The sequence below is a fragment of the Diceros bicornis genome, chromosome 39 (assembly GCF_020826845.1).
Source record: "Diceros bicornis minor isolate mBicDic1 chromosome 39, mDicBic1.mat.cur, whole genome shotgun sequence".
NCBI lineage: Eukaryota > Metazoa > Chordata > Mammalia > Perissodactyla > Rhinocerotidae > Diceros > Diceros bicornis.
Genome location: NC_080778.1, coordinates 25395793 through 25417266, shown reverse-complemented (window position 1 = coordinate 25417266; position 21474 = coordinate 25395793). Strand labels below are relative to the sequence as shown.

General features: G+C 37.8%; 1 pseudogene; it reads right to left on the bottom strand.

Moving 5' to 3' along the window:
• Positions 1 to 14799: 14799 nt before the first annotated feature.
• The window catches only part of LOC131399773 (elongation factor 1-alpha 1-like), a 43924-nt pseudogene continuing 37249 nt past the window's right edge, over positions 14800 to 21474 (bottom strand).

The window sequence follows — 21474 nt, the reverse complement described above, 5'->3', positions numbered from 1 at the left end:
GTCTTGTGAGCTGTCATGGCTAAATTTAGCTGTGATACTCCAGGATGGGGGATAGTAGAGGCAGAGCCCAGAGCAATGGACTTAGCCGTTTGATGCAAGACATGAGTGAGTGAAAGAACGTCATCAGGGTGCAGACATCAGGCCATGGTCAATAGTGGGAAGACAAGTGGGCCCTGGGAGCTATAGAAGGAGAAACCCAGAAGCGGAGTCCTCAATAAAGCTAGAGGCAAGTGGGGGGGAAAGGCCTCTGCAGTGCGTGATGAAGGTTGTTGGCAAACACGGCTACCTTTGAAGCCTGTGGGAGATGCCTTTTTATTTTTTATTTTTATTTTTTATTTATTTATTTTTTTGGTGAGGAAGATTAGCCCTGAGCTAATATCTGTTGCCAATCCTCCTCTTTTTGCTGAGGAAGTTTGGCCCTGGGCTAACATCTGTGCCCATCTTCCTTTACTTTATATGGGATGCCGCAACAGCATGACTTGACAAGCAGTGCGTAAGTCCGTGCCCGGGATCCGAACCTGCGAATCCTGGGCCACCGAAGTGGAGCACACGAACTTAATTGCTACACCACTGGGCCGGCCCCTGGCGATGCCTTTTTAGTATGAAATAAAATGACCTGTAAAGTCCCTGACAAAGGTCCATGAAAATGCCAAAGTTAATAGGGTAGCCATATTTCGCAAATAAAAATGCACGTCACTCAGTTAAATCTGAATTTTAAATAAACAACAAAGATTTTTAATAGTTTTATTTTTCAGTTCTTTTTAAAAATGTTTCTTTCTGTGCAACCAGATAGCTGATAATGATGATTCTGGATGCTTTGAAAGGGAAGATTAGAGGGAAATGATCTCATTTTGAATGAAAAGCAAATAGAATTTGAGGTCTTATGAAAAGAGAAGAAATCTCACACGCAGTTGTATTTACTGGCCTGCAGCTTAGGAGAGAGTTGTGCCCTAAAGATACAGGTTTGGTAACTATCAACGTGTAGACAGCAGTTGAAGTCAGAGGCAGCAAATGCCCCAAGTCGTTGGCAAAATGAGTCAAGCTTTAGGACAAAGACGTGTGAGACATCAACAATTACGATGGACATATTTTTCCTCTACCCCAGACTTCAGTTTTATTATTTAGAAGTTGAGGAATACAATATAGGATTGTAGCACAGTGCCTGACACGGGTAGGCAGTCGATAAATTCGGCATTATAGTCGGTGCGTAACCATTGTCTTACCTTCTCAGCCACTCTATGTACAAAGTTCAGTTTATTTTACACCGTAGTGGTTCTTAATATTTTAGTTTTGATTGAGCCCTTGTGAAAACTTGATGCAAGTGTGCTCTCTCTTTCCAGAAAAAATGCATATGAAGAATGCAAAACAAAAATTGGCAGGCAGTGTCCAGGGGCTCGTGGATCCCCAAAGCTTATTGGTGACTCCATCCCTGCAGCATCATCTGAAGGAAAGAGACATCCAGATCACATATGCATAATTATTGTTGAGTTCTGGGGCCCCAAGCTTAAATCCATTCCACCTGTGCAAGCTGAAGCATAGCACCAGGAGTTCTTACATTTAAGACAGAAGGCCCTGCCCCGTGCCTTAGTGGTCAAGTGCACGCGCTCCGCTACTGGTGGCCGGGGTTCAGATCCTGGGCGCGCACCGACGCACTGCTTCTCTGGCCATGCTGAGGCTGCATCCCACATACAGCAACCAGAAGAATGTGCAACTACGACATACAACTATCTACTGGGGCTTTGGGGAAAAAAAAGGAGGAGGATTGGCAATAGATTTTAGCTCAGAGCCGGTCTTCCTCAGCAAAAAGAGGAGGATTAGCACAGATGTTAGCTCAGGGCTGATCTTCCTCACACACACACAAAAAAAGACAGAAGTGGGTACTCTGTTCTCTATTGACATATATTGGCTGAGAATAGGCAAGGTGTGAAAAGGTTCTGCCATTTGTTTTCCAACTGCCCCAGGTGGTAACCAGGCAAAGGGCTTACTGTGTTTTGATCTTCCAGCACCATCTGTGATGTGACTTTGACATCTTTTGTGTCCAGTAGCAGTCCACTATTGGCTTTTCTCTTCCCAGTTTTTCTTTCTCTCCCCAGCTTTCTTTTATCCTTTTCCCTTTTATTCCAGAATTGTCTGATTATTTCCTTGACCCAAACACAATATGGAAGAGAAATGTAATTTTGGTTTTCTGTTACCTTTATTGAATATATTTTACAGTCCCTATTTGGAATTTTAAATAGTCACATCTTTATATCCTTCACTTTTATCTTTCCTTCCCCCCAAAAAAGAGTGCTTCCAACTTATAGGCAGACTTGGGTTAACTATTTTTCCCCCAATAGTTTGTCTTATTAATTAAAAAAAATCTTACTTCAGTTTTTTACCTGGCTTTTCTTTTAAATATTTTCAAAATCTTTTATTGAACTCTCTCTTTAAAAACCATCAGACACTCACTGCCAGCTATCTTGTGCTGAATGTTTTTCTGTTTTCATTTTCTAATTTTTAAAATTATATTTTATTTTATACTTTTGGTTTTGTCACTCCAAACTGAAATGACTTTGCTGGGCCTGATTCATTCTAATGACAACAAGAATCTTTTTTTAAAGATAAATGTCCCTCAGTATTTCCTTCTTTTATGACTCAAATTTGGAAGCTGGTGGCTGCTGTCTCATAACATTTTCCAGATTGTATTTTTCATCTATCAATAAAGCCAGTATCTTTATGACATATGGTGAGGAATGACCTTGAGTTTTTTTAACAGATGAAGTGCAGTCTCCATTTATAAAATTATATTAGCGTGTCTGCATATTTTTAAGCCTGTTGACTTTGCTTCTGTCATCAGCAGCCATGTTCAGCGAACAATAAAGACTGTCACTTTAAACTGTGTGTACACAAATCACTTGTAGTGTGCATCGAGCCATCTGCTCTGCCCAGGGACTTTTTTCCTTTTCCTTTTTCTATGCATATCTTTTTCTATGCATAACTGTGAAAAGGCTTTAAAATGATAATGTTTCATGCTACCCATTTCCTCTGCTACAATTTTCATTACCTTGTCTTCTGAAAAGATTACCTCTAATGAACTAGGTGCGAAATTCCAGTGTTAGATTGGTCCTTTCCCTTCCACATACCACCTGTTATTTAAACCGGTAGATCTTCAAATGTTATATAATCTCTTCTGGAGCATAATTATAATTTCAATAAATCTGATTACTATTTGAAATCTATATGTATTAATATACGCAGAGCCTGATTATTTCAAGAGGATGGGCTTCTCTATGGTGGCTTCATGTAGGGTCAAGAGACAGCAAAGTAATTGTAACAATTTTGATTCTGAATGGAAATGAGTATCTACCTTCATTGTATGTATTTCCTCCTACCCCATTATATGGACTTCTTTCTCTCCTCTCCTAATCCTGATTACTGATCAGAATTAAACAATCTGTGGTGGGAAATTACAATCACTAACATTTGTAGAGCAAGGTGACATTTATTCTTAAAATCAACATTCTTTGATAGTAAAAAGCAAGATTTTTCTTCTCTTAAATTCTGGGGAGTAGTTCTGTTTACAACTGAGTCATCTTTTGAAATTCCTTCCTTCTGACATCTGAGAGAGAAAGAAATCTATCAGGTATGACCTAACTTCCTGGGGTTCTCAGTCAACACATTTGTTTGTGTTCAAATTGGTATCCAAACATGATTGGGTAGGCCTGCCATCTCAGCATCAGGGCGTAGTCAGAAAGATCTATTCTTTTGTTACCAGCCTTTGGAGAAAATCTCACATCTATCATCCAGACATTAAAAGAGAAACAGTACTTTTATTTCAAGTGATGAAAATTGGAAAACTTAAGATATAATAGAATCCATGTTTTCCATATGAAGCAGATGTATCAATGCCAGCAACCTTCAGAATTCATGGGCAAGAGTTTCTAGAAGTTTCCAAAGCCAGTGAATCCTCCAACACCTATAACAAAGATATAGGGAGGACATTTGGGATGTAATGTCAGGGATCACTGGAGACTGGGAAGCCTGACCTCTGTTGTTCCATGGCTCTACCTGTCCTCAAATGCCCTAAATTCTCTCCCTCACTTCCCGCGTCTGTAAAAACTTCCCTAGCATGGGTAGTACTATGTTAACACAGTTGTACTAATATATAACTAATCAAAAGATTTAACCTAGCCTAGAATTGTTTGTGTCATAGAAGGGGAGTTCCTTAAACTAAAGGAATTTTCAGAGATAGCTGTGAAGGGAATGGCACTTTTGCTGTAAATCCACAGACCATCCATGTCATGGCAGCTAGTCTGACCATCTAAATGGATTTCCAATAAACAGAATGGAGGACTAGCAGGGTAATGTTTTCTAAGTGGGGTATTTCTGCTGGTGCTTTCTTTTGACTTTGGATCTTATAGAAGGTCCTTGGCATATAAACTGAGCCACTTGTAGACCTGCAGTGCCTGGAGATTGATTGCAGCACTGTACTTACTATGATTTTATTATTACCAATTTTTTAGAGAAATCTCTATCGTGTTTGGATCTTGTTTTGATGAAGTCACAAGCTGAGGAGGATTAGAAGGAGTCTTTTCTGTCTTCTAACTACTCCATGTATAAGGATGATGGACAAAAGGAAATTAACATGTTAGATATCCTATATGTATTTTAATCCTTACAATAAATACACAAGGTAGGTTCTAGGGTCACCTCGTTTTATACACAAACAAACGGAACTCAGAGAAATTAAATAATTTGTTTAAAATTCTTTAGCGACAAAGACCAACACAAGTCTCTGAGTTGCTGTCACCTGAGCTGATCTTTCCTGAGAACGTCCAAAACAATAGAATTGCATTTCATCTTATCATTGACTTATCAAAGGCTGTAGCTGGAAGTGACCTTGTTGACGCACTAGTCCATGCCCCTCACTTGACAGATGAGGCTGGAGGGGGTGAGCACACAGCAGAATGTCAGGCTCAAACTAGCTCAGATTGCTTTGTATGTCAGATACCATGGCCAAGAGGCTCCTTCTTCTCCATTTCTTTGTTGAGATCCAGGAATTCTGAAACTCGGAACCATGAGAACCTGAAATTTCAGAGGCTCATTAAGGAATTTAAGATAATTTGAACTAAACAATTTTTCATCTTCATTCACTTCTATGAAGCCCAACTACCTGGGCTTGTGTCTCAGTTCTATCACTTATTGTTGTGTGCCTTTGGACAGTGGCTTGATCTCTATGCCTCCGTGTCTTGGACAGTGGCTTGATCTCTATGCCTCCGTTTCTTTATCTGTGAAATAGTAATAATAATAATAGTAACCTGTTTCATAGGGTTACTGTAAGGATTAAATAAATTAATAAAAATCGACCAAGAACTGAAACATACGATAGAATTAGCAGACAAGGACATTAAAACAAATTACTACAAATATATTCTATGTATTCAAAAAGTTAAGTAGAGATGTGATGACTAAATGTAACATACTGTCCTGGGCAGAAAAAGGACGTTAGGTAAAAACTAAGAAAATCTGAATAAAGTATGAGCTTTAGTTAATAATTATGTATCAATATTGGTTCACTAATTGTACCAAGTGTACCATACTGATGTAAGATCTTGATAGAGGAAATTGGATGTGAGGTACATGAGAACTTGTTGTACTATCTTTCCAATATTTCTGCAAACCTAAAACTGTTCTAAAAATAAAGTTTATTTTTTAAAAATAAGAGGTTTTAATGAAAACTAAATCAGTCAATCAAAATTTCAAATTTCCTACCCTCAACATCCCCCCTTTCTTCCCCAAACCCCCCCGAGGGGCCAGGAGAAACAAGTTGTATTTCCTTATGGTGTTATAGGAGGGGCTGATCTTTTTTTTTTTTTTTCTGTGAGGAAGATCAGCCCTGGGCTAACATCCGTGCTAATCCTCCTCTTTTTTTGCTGAGGAAGACCGGCTCTGAGCTAACATCTATTGCCAATCCTCCTCCTTTTATTTTTCCCCTAAGCCCCAGTAGATAGTTGTGTGTCATAATTACACATCCTTCTAGTTGCTGTATGTGGGACGAGGCCTCAGCATGGCCAGAGAAGCGGTGCGTCGGTGCACGTCCGGGATCCGAACCGGGGCCGCCAGTAGCGGAGCGCACACACTTAACAGCTAAGCCATGGGGCCGGCGGGTAGGGGCTGATCTTTATGCTGCTGTCTCTGCTGGTCTCCAGAACCTCCAGGGAAGCCAGAGCAATTCACTCTTCTATCCTGTTCTCTTTCTCTGCTCTTCCTGTGGCTGAAGGTCCCTGAGTGAAGACTGAATTGTTTTTAAACACACCTAACACACCATATCATCCTAAACACATCATACAATCAATTCTACTCTGTCCTGGCCCTCCCAGCTAGCCGCTCGGTGCTCCCAGAGTGTTGAAACTGTAGACATCAGGTCTCTTCCTCTGTTTTGTCTTTTTCCTTAGTCTATATTGCTTTTTTTTTTGTAATTTATACTGAACCCATTTGCTCTAACACCAGCCCTGCTGAGATAGAGTGTGGGGCAGTTGGAAAGAAACTGAATCCATGAGCATCCAACTCTTGGTGTCACCCTTTCCAAACTCCCCTCTTTCCCAACACACATTCTCAATTATCTACTTCCTTCCTAGATGAATGTGAATTCTCATACACTTCATTTTGTTTTTCTTTCTAGCTATGAATTATGGTAAAATTCTCTGTTGAGAATGAAATTATTTCTTCCTATTGTGTAAGGAAAACTATTAAAATTTGTAAAATCCTTTTCTCTCTTGACAAACTCTTGTTTTAAAGACTATTGTCATAATAATGACTCGAAGTAGGCTGAACCACTGCTTGGTCCTAGACCGTCCTCACGCTCTCTTCTCTGAAAATATTAAATTGCATAGTTTAGCCTTAATGTTTAAGGCACTGTGACTGGGGAAAAAAAAAAATACTGTGTTACCAAAAGGAAAAATACATTGGAAAGAAATTATAAAATGTTTTCTGTATCAAACTGAAAAAAGGAAATGCTATTTTATTACAAAAAATTACAGCTGAAACTTAAGATTCTAATATTTTGGAGGATTAAATAACACACATGCTATTGGAAAGTTTTATAAATGCTTGCAATTTTATTATACATATTTATGTTATAATGAATCAGTTGATGATTTACTTAAATAAAGCTATATTTTATATATGACAATATTCAAATTCTCTTATTAAAAAAGAGGTGGATGAAGTAATCCTCTAGATGCTCCTTAAAGACTTTAGTTTTATGTTTTCAAGGCTCATTGCCTTGACATTACTGCTAATGACAGAAATGATTTTCACCTGTTCACAGAATCAACCTAACCAGATGAACTCTACTATCAGCGAATTTGTACTTTCAAGATCAGTCTGTTTATCTTCTCCCCACCTAAGAAATTATATAGATTAGGCATTTAAGTGGTGCGCTGCTCCAGTAATTCTGAGCTGACTGACTTTGTATTCAGAAAGCTCTGTTTTTCAGAAGATGATCTCCAGTCTGCATCTTCTGAGCTCCAGCCTTTATTTCGGGATGCCGGCTGGATGTCTGTACTTGGCTGTCTCCTTGTAAATGTGACACACACACACACACACACGCACACTCTGTTCTCCGGTAACTTCAAATTACTAGTTATGTCCAGCACAAGTCATGGTCTTTGACAACAAGGTGACTGTCTCATATCATTGTCTCTCTCTGAATTCCCTTGCTAGAATTCCACTTACTTATGGACAACTTACTTTGACCCTCCTTTAAGATTTAGTTCTGGTGAATCTTTTTTTATCCCCCTATTCTGTCCTCCTACAAAGAAATGTAATTACTTTTTTTATACATCTCTCCCAAGGCGTGTGAGATCCTGGAAAGTAGAAGCCCTGATTTATTTGCTTGTGAATAAATTGCTACGCTAGATTGACAAATGTGTGTGTGTGGGTGTGCATGTGAGTGTTCGAATGTGTGTGTGTGTGCATGTGGGTGTGAGAATGTGCATGTGTGTGTTGCAGAGGTTGATGTGCTTGGAGGCACTTCTTGGCCAGGACTCGTTGAGATGAGCTAAGAATAAGAAGACAAAGAGAGGGGCCGGCCCGGTAGCACAAGCAGTTAAGTGCGCGCACTCAGCTTTGGGGGCCTGGGGTTCGCAGGTTCGGATCCCGGGCGTGCACCGATGCACTGCTTGTTAAGGCATGCTGTGGCAGCCTCCCATATAAAGTGGAGGAAGATGGGCACGGATGTTAGCTCAGGGCCAATCTTCCTCAAGAAAGAAGGGGAGGATGGGCATCAGCTGTTAGCTCAGGGCTAGTCCTCCTCACAAAAAAAATAAAATAAAATAAAAAAGAAGACAAAGAGACCCATGTCTATGTACAATAGAGTAACAAGTATTTGAGGATTGTTTTCTTGGCTGTTAGAGAGAAAAGGTTTGGAAGATTATAAAGTGGTCTTGGGAGAAAGAAGGCAACCAACAGCACAGCAGGAAATCAGGTCTAAGGAGAATGGCTAGAGAGGCCGTGCTACTTTTGTGAACAGTGATGTCTAATACTTACTTTAAAACGTCTTTCTGTGAGCCAGCCCTGATGGCCTAGCGATTAAAGTTTGGCACGCTCTGCTTCGGAGACCCAGGTCTGGTTCCCGGGCGTAGAGCACATCACTCGTTTGTCAGTAGCCATGCTGTGGCAGTGGCTGAACTAGAACAACTTATGACTAGAACATACAACTTTGTACTGGGCCTTTGGGGAGGCGGAAAAAAAGAGGAAGATTGACAACAGTTGTCTCAGGATGAATCTTTCCCTGCCAAAAAAAAAAAAAAAAAAATTCTGTGCAACACTACTATCAAATCTCAAGTAAAACTTAACGTTGGCTCTGCCTTGGTAAAAGAGAAAAAGACTAGATGATTGGTTTGGAGTAAAGCTATGCAAATAGAGCAGGAGAGATGAAGTGAAATGCTGAAGGGGCCTACCATAAATTCAGCAAGGACAGTAACAAAAGTGTTGAGTGTCTAAGAGAATGCAAAGTTTTCCTGGAAGTCTTTGGAAATTTTAAGGAGCGTGCTAGAGTTTTCACAAAAGTTGAGATGAAGTATCAAGTGATGTTATTGGGTATTCAAGGAAAAATTGACCCCAGAATGTTGGTGGATTTCAGGAGATCCTAATCATACAAAGTTTAAACAAGTTTAGCTTTGAAATAAAATTCCATTTTTTGATGCCAAAAAACCATGCTTTGCAAACTGCAATTTTTCTCTCCACTTCAGAGATAAGAGACTATTTCCATGTTTTTGAGGTTGACGTTTCTAAGATACTCACACTTCTAGGGAGGAACAGGTCTTATTCAAGCACACACTATAAGGTATGAGGCTTTTCTGGCCCACATGTTTGGGGCACCCAAATTTCTAAATATCTAATAAGTATACTTAGCAATATTGAGGGGATTATTTACTCTGGGATTTATGATGACAAGGAACAAGGAAATCATTATCGTACCCGAACATATCCACAGCACAACAACAACTAAATAAAGATCACTAAATATTTATCTTAAATATATATGTATATACATACAAGAATACGTATATATTTGAATATTTATACATATGAATATATATTTGGATTATATATTTGAATATATTCACATATGTGTGTTAATGAATGTTATACACATATATATTTTTTTTCTTAAAAAGAATATCAAGTCCTGAAAAAGAAACTTTGCAGTATAATGCTAGCATTAGTCTAGGACCTCTGAGATGCTCAGCCAGGTGTAGCTAAAGTAGACATGCCTTCCAGCTCCTTTTCAGTTTTACTTCTTTCATCATCTTACATGTTTATGAGAGTTCCAATTTCTCAATATCCTTGCCCTAACTGGTATCATTAGATATTTTCTGATAGGCCTTCTAGTAGGTGTGTGGTGATAGTACTTTGTCATTTTAATTTGCATTTCCGTGATGACCAATGATATTGAATACTTCTTCCTATGTTTAGTGGCCAAGTGGATAACAAAAGTGAAATGTTTCTTCAAACGTTTTGCCATTTTTTTCCCTAAGGAATTGCCTGCTTTTTGCAATTGTTTATGTATGCCATGCAAGAGTCCTTCATTAGTTGTATATATTACCTTAAAAGTACTTTATCTGATAATATTAACTGGCTTTAATTTGGTTAGTGTTTGCATGTCTTATATTTTATTGTTCTTTTATTTTTTTAAATTTTTATTTATTTATTTATTTAGTTAGTTAAGGAAGATTCACCCTGAGCTAACATCTGTGCCCAATCTTCCCCTATTTTGTATGTGGGTCACCGCCACAGCATGGCTACCAATGAGTGGTGTAGGTCCGCACCTAGGAACTAACCTGGGCCGCCAAAGTGGAGCACACCGAACTTAACCACGAGGCCAGCCCCATTGTTCTTTTATTTTTAAGCTTCATATGTCCTTATATTTATATTGTGTCTTTACCCAGTCTGAAAATGTAATTGTAATCGCAATGTTTAGACAATTTACTTGCAGTGTAAATACTGATATAGCTGAGATTAAGTCTACTGACTTATTATTTGTTTACTGTGTTCCATCTCTTATTTTTTCCTTTTAACAATTCCACTATGATATGCCTGGTTTTATTTTCCTTTGTTTTTATCCTACTTGGGGACCTCTGATTTTCTTGGATTAATGGGTCCATGTTATTCATCAGATTTGGAAATTTTTTTGCCTTTGCTTTCTCAAATATTGGTTCTGTCTTATTCTCTCTCTTCTCTCCTTGTGTGATTCAGTTATACATATGTGGTTTTTTTTGTTCTTTTCTGTTTATTTTTTTTCTTTATTCTCTGTTGTGCTTCAGTTTGCATATTTTCTATTAATTTTTTTGAGTTTACTAATCTTGTTTTCTGATGTGTCCTTTTTGACTTTAAAACTATTCAATCAATTCTGAACTGCAGATACAATATTTTCACTTCTAGAATCTCCACTGATATTTCTATTGCTTCTAATTCTGTATTGAAATTCTTCATCTATTTCTCTATTTTCTTAGCACATTCATCATACTTATTTTGAAGCCCTTCTCTGAGAACTCCAATACTATGATCATCTCTGAGTCTGCTTCTGCTGAGTTACATTTTTTTACTATCAGTTATTTTTCCTGCAACTTCAATAACTAATAATTATTGGATGCTGGAGATTGCAGATGATCTAGTATAGAGTTTATGGATTAAGTTATACTCTTCTAAAGAGTGTTAAGTTTTATTTCTCAGGCAGTTTAACTATTGGTATATCACCTTTGTAAGCCATTGTTGATGCCAGATTTTAAGCTTTGTAGGGCATGTCTATTTTAATTGTGCCTCTACTTCTAAGATCTGAGTTTTACTCTATGCACATGCACTTTCTGGAGTCACATTTGGAACTCCATTGTGTTCCCCATGGTCTCACTACTCTGGTTAAGCCAAACACCAACATCTTCTGCACACCTAATGACATCTGGTCTTTGCTCAGCTCTCTAGTTTCCCAGTGACCCTTCTCTGCCATGGCTCCAAGAGTTTTAGACTGTACATTCTCAGCTTAGAAATTATCCAGGGGCCTGAGAGGAATTTTAATTTAGATTTCCTTCAGGTTCCTTCTGTGCAGTTTTGACTCATCCAATATTATGGCACACAAATCCCAAGTTCCTTGTCATCTCCAAATTTCAATTTCTCTTTTCTTCTGCCCACCTAGACAATTACTTTCTATTGGGTTTTACATACCTGAATTGCACTTTGCAAATGTCCTCAAGTTAAAGCCAGATGAATATCAGGCTTTCTTCATAGGCTTTCCTTCTATTGAGTATCATAGCCTTTTACTAACTGCTATCCAGAAACCACCAATAATTTTTGTATAATTTTCCCAGCTTTTATAATTTTTGACTGTAGAAGCATAAGCTCAGTCAATACCATCTTCTCCATTGTGGATGTATTTCTCTTTCTTGGTTTCTTTATATCATTTTTTTTCATTCTATTTTTGCTTCATTTAGCTTATTGGTTAACTGTTTTACCTTTTGGAGTTGTTGTGCTAGACATTATAACATACTTTCTTGACTTATTAGAATAGAGTATTTAAAAAATGCAAGTACTAATTCCCAGGCAATACAAGAATCTGAGATCAATTAACTCCGTTTTTCCCTTCACACTTGGTGTTATCTTAACTCTTAACTTAAGGTGCACTTGGTGCATCTTAACTCTCTCTATATTTTAAATCCTATAAGGCTTTATTATTTTTATATTTCTAATGTTTATTTAGATCTATTCTGTATATTTCTCATCACTCTGTCATGTATTTCTGTTCTTCCGAATATAATGATTTTTCTTCTACCTGAAGAACTCCCTGTAGTTTTTTTAAGTATGAAGCTGGTGGTAATGATTCTCCCCAATTTTTCTTGCTTAAAAGTATCTTTGATGTGCTTTTATTTTGAAGAATGTTTTCACAAAGTTGACAGATAATTCCCCTCTGCATTTTAAATTAATGATTTATTGTCTTAGGGTCTCCATAGTTGCTGTGGAAAAGTCAGGCATCAGACTTATTGTTCTTCTTTAAAAGTAACGTGTCTTTTGCTACCCTCTGCCTGCTTTTAAGATTTTTATCTCTATCTCTGGTTTTTGTCAATTTTAATATAATATTCCCAGGTTTACTTTTCTTTGATTTGATTGGTTCACAGAACTTCTCTAATCTGTGGATTCTTATTGTTCTTAAGTTTTGAAAAAATTCTCAGCTATGATCTTATCAATTATTGTTTCTACCTTTTCATAATCTTCCCTCCTTCTAAGATTCCAATTGCACATTTATTAGGCCTTTATCACTCTCTCCTATGGGTTCCTTAAGATATTTCTTCTTTTTTTGCAGTGCTTTAATCTGTATATTTTCTAGCGACTTAGCTTTTGGTTCAGAATTCTCAGTTCTGCTGCATCTAATTTACCATTAAACCCTTACCCTTTTAAAAGTTTACGATGTCATTTGCTGTATTTTTAAATTTTATATTTTTCATTAGAATATTTTCATACTTTTCAATTTTCTATTGAATTTCTCCATCTTGTCCTCTATTTTCTCAAATATATTAACCAATTCTATTAACATTTATAACTGATAACTCCAATACTTATATCACCTATGGATCTGTTGTTATTGTCTGTTTTTTCCTCTTGGTTTTTGGTCAGTTATTCCTGTGACGTGCATGATCATTTTTGATTGAATGCCAGATAATGTATATAAAATTGCAAATATAATTTGAGGCTCTTGTTGACATTATCTTTTTTCACAGAGGATGTAATTTGCTTTCAGGAAGCTATTAGAGAAGGAGCAGATCACAGGAGATTCAAAGCTGGATTTCACTCTGTGAGGATTAGTCTATTTCTGACTTAATCTTACCCTTAGAGTGTACACCTTTCAGTCTCCACAATGGAAGTCAGAATGTCTTTGATTGGCCCTGAATCTTAATTTTTGTTTTCATGGTCCCAGAAGGTTGCTGCAATCTCTACTCAGCTTGCTAACTTCTTGTTCCATTTTCTGCTTGTCCTCTTAGCCTCTCTACCTCAAAGTGCTTAAAAATGCATTAAGGGGTTAAGTAGTTGTAATGTGGAGCTCACTCCAATTTGTTTCCCTTTATTCCAGGATCCTGTTAACTGTATACATGTTTTACTAATGCACTTCTTAAAAATTGGTAAGAACTTTTGCTGAATGATGTTAGTTAGCTGAGAAACTCTATCCTGCTGTTAGAGTGAGGGCTTTAGAGTCCCTGAGCTGACATTATTTTTTTTTATTATTGAGGTATAATTGACATACAACATTATATTAGTTTCAGATGTACAACATAATGATTCGATATTTGTATATATTGTGAAATGATCACCGGGATCCTAATTCTTAAAGTCTTGGCTGCCTTGGTATCTCTTCAATGGTATCAAACACATTTTTTAAGCTTTCCTGTTTGTTTATGGTGGAGGCATTGATCTGCAGCAACCTATTCCAACATTACAAGAAAAGCAACTCTGAAATAGTTATTATTTTTCTATTTTCAGTATCTTTATTTTCCTAGAAACTGGATGCAATTAGTCCTCATAAGCAGGCCACTCCTCAATACTTGAAACCTTATTATTCAGACTCTTTTGTTTTAACAAACTCTACTGCATTATTTGTAAATGTGAGAATGCATTCAACAACTGGGAACTAAGTTTAAGAAACTGCACCAACAAGTTTACTCAATATTGATAGAACAGTATAAAATTAAATTCTCCATGTAACACATGGCTTTTAATATTGCAAAACTTTGACTTTCTTATAAGGTAACCTACATAACATACAAGTTACTCTGCTTTTTTATCTTAAGAGATGTGAAGTACCGCAAATAACAGATCACTCCCATAACTTTTCACTAAGTACATAAATGAACTTAAGAGATAATCCTTTCTATTAGATATAGGTGGGAAAAAAACCACCACTTCAATCTCTGACCTGAAAATAATTAATTAACTTAGAAATATCTAATTTCAGCAAATGGAGCGCCAGAAATATATCACAGGTGACCTTTTCCCTTAAGTCTTTTGCCTAAGCAATTCTATGGGAAGTTTTTGTGTTGACTAAAAGAAGACACAGGTTTATCATTAAAATTTGTTTTAACGGGTCTCAAAATTCTATAACAGTCAAGATCTTTGGTCAAGAACTTTGGTCAAGATCTTTCTATTTAAAAAGTACTGATTTTAAAATGGAACAACTTAAATGTGCCCCACAAAAATATGGTGCACAAAACATTCCTTTCCTTCTGAAAGTTTTGCACTGCATTTATGTCATTAACCAGTCTTTTACTATTAAACTTAAATGGCCAAATGAGACAAACAGTTCTGAGCGATTCCCCCACAACCAATTAAGACTGTGTGCAGCGTTCTGGAAAATATTAATTTAGGAGTTTTCTGAGCAGATTTGGTGACCTTGCCAGCTCCTGAAGACTTCTTGTCTACTGCCCTGATGATACCCATAGCAACTGTCTCCCTTATATCATGAGCAGCAAAATGACTCAAAGGAGATAGACAGAGAAGCTTTCAACACACGTAATTTTGTCAAGAACCATCTCAGTGATGGTAGCATCACTAGATTTCAAGAATTTGGGTCACTTTCCAGCTTCTTACCAGAACAACAACCTTCTTCTTCAGCTTGGCAAACTTACAAGCAATGTGAGCCGTGTAACAATGCAGTTCAGGTCCATATCCAGCCCTATTTTGACCTGGATGGTTCAGGATAATCACCAGAGCAGTGAAGCCAGCTGCTTCCATTGGTAAGTCACTTTTGTTGTCACCAGCCACATTGTCACAACAAACACCTTTGACAGACAATTGTCCTGACATTGAAGCCCATATTGTTCCCAGGCAAAGCTTCACTTAAAGTTTCGAAATGCATTTCAACAATCTTTACTAGTAATGTTGACTGGGGCAAAGATGGTCATCATGCCCTGTCTTGAACACTAGTCTCCACTCAGCCCATAGAGACTCTAGTAATACCACCAATTTTGTAGACAACCTGGAGGGACAGACAAAAGGATTTGTCAATGGGATAAGTTGGTGGCACAATGAAATCTAGAGCTTCAGGCAGCACAGTTCCACTGGCATTGCCATCCTTATGGTGAATTTCCATCCCTTGAGCCAAGGTATTTTAGCTCCAGTGTGTTGCCACCATTCCAATCAGAAACTGGCACAAATGTTACTGGGTGGAGGTTATAGCCACTTTTCTCAATGTAGGGGCTGACTTCCTCACATCTGTTCTAGCTGCAGAGTGGCTCAGTAGAATCCATTGTGTTAACATTAACAATTGGTTCAAATATGGCATGTAAGCCGGTAGCGCACGCTGCTGGGTCTACCCATTCTTGCAGATACCAGCTTCAAATTCACAAATACCAGGAGCAACAATCAGAACAGCACTGTCAGCCTGAGATGTTACCTGTGATCGAGTTTTCTGGTAAAGTCTCTGTGTCCTGGGGCATCCATGATGGTCACATACTTACTGGTCTCAAATTTCCACAGGGAGATATCAATGGTGATATCGTATTCACACTCAGTTTTCAGTTTTTCCAAGACCCAGGCATACCTCAAGCTGCCTTTTCCCATCTCAGCAGCCTCATCCTCCAATTTTTTGATGGTTATTTTGTTGATTCCATCACATTTGTAGATCAGATGGCCAGTAGCAATAGACTTGCCTGAATCTACCTGTCCAGTGATAGCAAAATGATATGAATCTTCTTCTTTCCCATTTTGGCTTAAATTTAGTGATTTTTTTTTTTTTTTTTTTTTTTTTGGTGAGGAATATTGGCCCTGAGCTAACATCTGTGCCCATCTTCCTCCATTTTGTATGTGGGATGCTGCCACAGTATGGCCTGATGTGCGGTGCATCGATCCGCCCCCAGGATCCGAACCTGCGAACGCCAGGTTGAGGAAGCGGAGTGCCTGAACTTAACCACTATGCCACTGGGCTGGCCCCTAGTGATTTTTTTTTTTTTTCCCCCCAAAGCCCCAGTGGATAGTTGTATGTCGTAGCTGCACATCCTTCTAGTTACTGTATGTGGGACTCGGCCTCAGGATGAACGGAGAAGTGGTGCCTCGATGCACACCCGGGATCCGAACCCGGGCCACCAGCATCGCAGCGCGCACACTTAACCACCAAGCCACAGGGCCGGCCCACCTAGTGATTTTTTTTATGACATCTGTGTTCTGGTGGCAGACTCATCACAAAAAGGAAACAATTAGTTTCCCACTGAGTAAATTCTACAGTATTTTTGTAGCGTACTCTAGTTTATGTGTTTATCAGAATGATATGGTCATTTTCCATGAGACACTACAGTCTTGTTCTCTGCACGTACGGATTTTGTAAACTGCTTTTAGGAAAACATGGCACAGTAAGTCTCATTATATTCTGTTTATTGTATTCTATTAATATAAATTAGAAAAATGGAAGGAGAAAAATTAAAAGAAGCTTTACAGCCTTTATGTATTTTAATATAATTGGGTTTTTACCTATGTGCTCCAAACACACAAAGGGGAAGCGGTGTTTGAAAGTCATCACTGTAGGTCATTTTGGGTAATAAACTCAGAGGCATGCCCCCTCAACTGTTGTATTAAGAGGGGGTTTCTAAGATAGAGTCAGAGGGGATGAGATTTCCCGTTCTTCTCAGACCTTTAAGACAGTTCAAACAAAGGAAACTCTTCAGTAGAGGGTTGTGATTTTTCAATCAATGTTGGTGATAACTACTCATTCCCCAATATTATCGTGACTAGCATATGAAGGAGTCTTGTTTAAAAAAAACGTTCTGACTGATATTGGTCCTGAAAGTGTCACTCACTGCCTTGTAAAAGTAAGTTCTTCATATTTTTTTATTTATTTTTGTGTGAGGCAGATTAGCCCTGAGCTAATATCCAGTGCCAATCCTCCTCTTTTTGCTGAGGAAGATTGGCCCTGGGCTAACATCTGTGCCAATTTTCCTCTACTTTTTTTTATATGGGATGCCACCACAGCATGGCTTGACAAGCGGTGCTTTGGTGCGTGCCCAGGATCCAAACCTGTGAATCCCGGGCCGCTAAAACAGAACGCACACACTTAACTGCTACACCACCAGGCCGGCCCCAAGTTCTTATTGTTAATGTGGGGTCTCACAAAAAATTTTCCCTAAAATACACATACTCTAGATGAGTAAGCAAATGCTTATTTTAATGGCAGTGAAAATATACATTAAAGTCTGTATTTATTAAATCCCATTTATATAAAGATCATATATATATTTTTGTGTGTGTGTGTGAGGAAGATCAGCCCTGTGCTAACATCTGCCAATCCTCCTCTTTTTTTTTGCTGAGGAAGACTGGCCCTGGGCTAATCTTCCTCCATGCTTCATCTTCCTCCACTTTATATGGGATGCCGCCACAGCATGGCTTGCCAAGTGGTGCATCGGTGCTTGCCCAGGATCTGAATTGGCGAACCCCGGGCCGCCGCAGCAGAACGCGCGCACTTAACCGCTTGTGCCATGGGGCCTGTCCCTAAAGATCATATTTTTAGTAAACTTAATCTAAGTGAAAGAGTGAAACACCAAATACCTAAAAATGCTTCAAAACTGCTGTGAAACATGTTACATAATCCATGAGAAAGGATTATATAGTGCTTGGTTCCTCAAACTCTTGATTAAGAATCCCTAGAGGTCCATAGAGCTATTGCAAGAAGTCTAGATGTGGGCTAATCTATACATCACAGTTTATAGGCTGGATAAAAATTATCAACCCACTTCTTTCATTTTTATTCTGTTCCAGTTGTGATTTATATACTATACATTTACACTCAATTATTATTACTATTTTCTCAGTCAACGAATACAATACTTATGACTATTATTATGTGGTAGTCTATAATATTTTTATATCTTTGAAAGGGTTCTTATAATTGAAAAGTTTAGAAAATTATTGATATATTAAAAATGTTATTTGATGTCCCCAAGCCTAAGGTTTTCTTTTTACTATGAATGGAAATTTTAAAATCTACCACGTAGAAATATAGTGGATGTTGACGGCATTCAATAAATGTTAATTTCCCCACCTGTCCCTCCCAACATGTACCAAAAACATGGTTTTACTTTGTAAAACAAATTGTCAAGTTAAGATCAAACTTATCAATTCTCAATTTTTTTACAATTCTGATTTCTTAAACAAATTAGTAGAGAAAGAACTGATAGAAAAAGTCAAACTGTTAGCAGAAATTACTGTTGAAGAGGAGGAAAAGAATGACAGTATTATAGTTTAGTAATATAATTGATAGTTATGATGCTAAGCCTAAACATTAAAAAAGTCATTAAAATAAGAAATGACAATTATGTGATGTGATAGAGATGTTAACTATTGCTACCATGGCAATCATATTACAATATGTAAAAGTATCAAATCAACATGTTTTACACCTTAAATTTATACAATGTTATATGTCAAATAAATTTCAGCTAAAAAAATTAATTTACGTTTATTTCTACTGAGAAACAATCAACCAAAAAACCAGTCTGAGTAAGAATCCAAGCGTTATGCACTTTCTTTCCTTTAATCCTTACGACAAACTTTTATGTTGTAAGTGTACACTAATATTATTTTCATTAGACAGATGAGAAAACTGATATACGAGGATGTTAAGAAATTTGCCCCAGGTTGTAGAGAAGTGTTGAGGCTGGCTGTAACTACATTTCCTTTCCTTAAGGAAATCTTGCCCAAATCTTCTATGAGAGATTGTCTCTTAATTGATTTAGATGCATTCTGGGTAATAATATGATCTGAGATCTGAGGTGGGAAGAGACAAGGAGCTCTCTCCTTTCCTCCCTCACCCCAAGAAAACGTGCCTGTCTGTCTTTCCTTGTTCATTGAATCCGAGCTTTGAGCATTTCCTCTTCTCCTCTTTCATGGTGAGCAGCTTCCTATAAATTTCTTCCAGCCCTGTTGCTCTGTGAATATTCCCATTTCTAGAAACATCAAATTTAAGGGAGCCTAGACAGCTCTGGCTTTTCTGATATAGTCAAACAGCCTTCCTCTATCTTTCTTATGAAATATTCATTCTAGAACAGCAGAGGAAAACTCTCTAGATATGTAGAGAGAAATAAGACTCCTAAGGCACATTTGCCAGTGTAGATCTCTGAAGTGAAAATTGATCTATGATAGAGCACTGTAATTAAGTGGCAATTACATTGCTAATTCTCCAGAGGAATGTCACTGACATAGCCTAGTCTGTGAAAAACAAGTCAGCAGAGTTAAGACTCATGTAGCCTAGACTCTTTCTCTTTTCTTCATTGGCTACCAGCTTAGCTGGTTTGTCATTGTTGAATAGGTGTGCTCAAGTATGAAAATGTACTTGGTCCATGTTGTTCTTAATGAATTTTCTTAATAGCACCTTCCTCTCTTGAGAATATTACTGCTACTTGGAGCCAAATTCTGCTACTTTTGTGAGCATTGATTAAACATACTCACTCAGTAACCATGTGTATACAACATTTTACTGAATAAGTTGATGACTGCGGATAAATATATATTTGCACAGGCAGAGAATTTCAGGAATAATTGGAGTCTGAAACCATAGCTACTAATGCAGAGAAGCCCTTGGGAGCATGGGCCATCCAGAGAGTAATCTGTTGATCAATACCTGCTCATCTCTCAATTTCACTTCGCATTGGTGCAGCTTGACTTTACGGATCCTATCACTACTGTGCATGTAGTCAATATTTTTTGTTATTGTTTGGGAAATGATGTAAATATACCATAGGAATCACTTTTAGAGTAGCTGTTACTGGTGTATAAATGGTTCATTTCCACTTTTTCTATTGAGATATACTTAAGAAAAATTCTTCCTTTTACTATATTGGTCTAACTTTTTTTTTTCCTTTTTTTCTCTCAAAGTAGGAGGGAGAGAGTGAGATTCATAGATTTCATCTGTGATGATGTCTTTTCTTTCATTTCTGCAATGAAGTGTAGGAGAAGTACGGGTCAAAGTCCTCTTGACAAATGAGCATCATACTTTGAGAGTATGGCCCACTTATTCAGGGCCCTGGGGCTCTGTTGTAAACTTCAATGTGCAAAGGCCATGATGTAGGGAAAGAGGAAACTTGAGAAGAGACTAGAGGACATAAAATATAATGACAAAATATGAAGGCCAACAGTGAAGGGGAGCAGACAATGGCTGGTATGAGGTGTGAAAATGAGAAGTGACTGATTCAGTGAGAGTTCAAGAGTCTGGCTATGTCTGAAGGAGAGAAACGGGATTTTGAAGTAGTGGGCCAAACCCTCAAATTCATCAACTTCAGCCACTTAAGTAGTGTGGCCATAAGCCGGTGCCTCACTGATCTGGCCTGGGGTGAGACCCTGCCCCTGAAGACCCCCACTCTTTATCTAGAGTAGATGCTCCCCCGGGGAAGGAGTGCAAACTCTTCTCTCACCGGTTGACATGCTCACACTTATAGAGATCACAGACATAAACAGGCCAGTTTTTGTTCTTATTTTTCTTCAAGCACAACCACTGTAGATCTTCTTGGACAAAGAGAATATACAATTCATATGTAACTTTCACAGCTCACTCAGTTTTTTATTCAACAAATGGTATGAGAAGTGGGAAGAATTCTTTATTTTCCTCATGAGATTATTCAGTTAAAAAGGATATAAAGAGATCCAGCTGTGCAGGAAGGATATAACCTATTAATACAACCCTGAGTACTTGGAAAAGAGAAATATGCTATGATAACAAAAATATGTTTTCCATTTTTCTAGTCCTGTGCGTGGCATATGAGACTAGGTTATCTGTAAATGTTTTCTAGGTACCAACACTTTTAGAGCCCATTGGATTTGTGGTCTTGCTTTAACAATCCTGCAATCCTAGAAGGTTACCTGTTACTTCTTATAAATCAAAAGTAACAATACATCCATATTTCTTAGAGACAGGATGTTTCATTTTAAATTCAGCTGCAAAGTGCATAGATAATAAAGAGTTCTTTGGAA